Source organism: Manacus vitellinus, unplaced genomic scaffold, assembly GCF_001715985.3.
Source record: "Manacus vitellinus isolate BGI_N305 unplaced genomic scaffold, ASM171598v3 scaffold_185_pilon, whole genome shotgun sequence".
In the NCBI taxonomy this organism is placed as follows: Eukaryota; Metazoa; Chordata; class Aves; order Passeriformes; family Pipridae; genus Manacus; species Manacus vitellinus.
Window position 1 is genome coordinate 31,523 of NW_021939298.1, and position 1,646 is coordinate 33,168.

Below are 1,646 nucleotides of genomic sequence, written 5' to 3' on the forward strand. Positions count from 1 at the left end.
GGAGAGGAACTGGTGTGTTCCTCCTGGCAGCACTGCTCCGGCTGTTTGCTCCTTCTCTCTGCATTTCCCAGCTTGTACAAGTGCTGAGCTCCCTCTCTGGTGTTTTGTGTCTGATAATGATGGGCCAGGTAAAAGGATCAGGAACAGTAATCTGGGCTGTATTTTCTGCTCCTAGTCTGTAAAATGAGACATTAATAGTCTCTCTCTGTCTTAGGTGAGCTCTTACCAGGGTGATGTTGACAATAAAGATGTTCAGGAATAAGAAGTTGTCAGCTTCTCTGTGGAGGGGATAAACAAAGGTATCTTGGATGGCTCATTTCCAGAGAAGTGCAGAGAGTTCAAGGACAGATGGAATTCAGATGCAGGATCTTTCCTTGCGGGATCTTGTTGTTGTTTGAGCAAGTGATGGATAGATAAAAGTGTGAGTGCCTTCTTATTTTATGCAATTAGAAGGCACACTGGACCATATCAGAAATAAAAATATGGTTTTGCTGTGCAATTCCCTCGTAGTTGGGTTCCTCATTTGTGTCTAGGAGCCGATACCAGAGCTGTCCTGCTCTCCTGGCCAGGCCATGAAGGTGGTTTGCTCAACTGGAAGGTTAGAACAAGTGCACTGCACTGGAGGCAGTGGATTTCTGGCCGTTTCCAGCCGTTTCGGTTCAGCGGTGGTGACGTGTCCCTGCTTCTCTCCGAGGATGGGCCGAGCAGTGTTTGTCAGCTGCATCCACGAGACTTGACAAGCTTTGTTGTTGTTTGTGTGTGAGTGCTCAGTGCAGCTCTGTGGTACAAACTCCAGGGGGTAGCTGTTCCCTCTCGGAGCAGAGGAAAGTGCTGTCTGTGGTGGAGGGACAGAGGCAGTGCACTGGTGGATTGCAGTAATGAGGTCACACTGAGCTACTCTGTAGCCTTGGTTCGTGTAGGAGCAGAACCTTTTACTTCTGTCACACCTTACAGAGGACTTGCTGCTTTGGGGAAAAAAACTGTCTCCTTTCTGTTGAAATCCTTCTGCTGTAATTGTAACCAATCCAGTGCTCTGATTAGCATGATCGTATTTCTCCAATGCAGATGTTATAGAAATTTACTTTTTGTTGCCATCAATATTGAATTTTATTTTCTTTAAAGCTCCAGTGAATTTTGCTAAAGAATTATATAAACAAGAACACGTGTGTAACTGAGCTGTATCCCTCCTCACAACCTCTTGGAATCCAGTCCTTCACTTCTGGGTGGTCACTGTATTTATGGGGTGTTTTTACAGCGGGTATATGGCGGGAGCTGTGGGGTATAAATGAGAATACAATGGAATCCTGTTTACAATTAGGACATTTGAACTATCTTGCCACAGTTGTCCATCTCTTCCTGTGGTCAACGCAAGGAAATCAGTTTGTTGTTACAGGGACAGCTTGGGATGTGTTTCAAAACAGTAAGAAAAGCTTTACTTTAAGGGAAGGGAAACGTTCATTCCATGAGGCTGAGGACACTGAGTTTGAGCACGGAGGGCAAATACTAGGCATTAAATCCTTTAATACTGCAAGGAAATCCCTGGAAAGCTGCATTGTGCCTTTTCCTTCTTGCCAGTCCTTGCCTGTCATAGTTCATTTCTGTCCAGACAGGCAGAGTGGAACTGTGCTTCAGGATGAAAGAGCCCC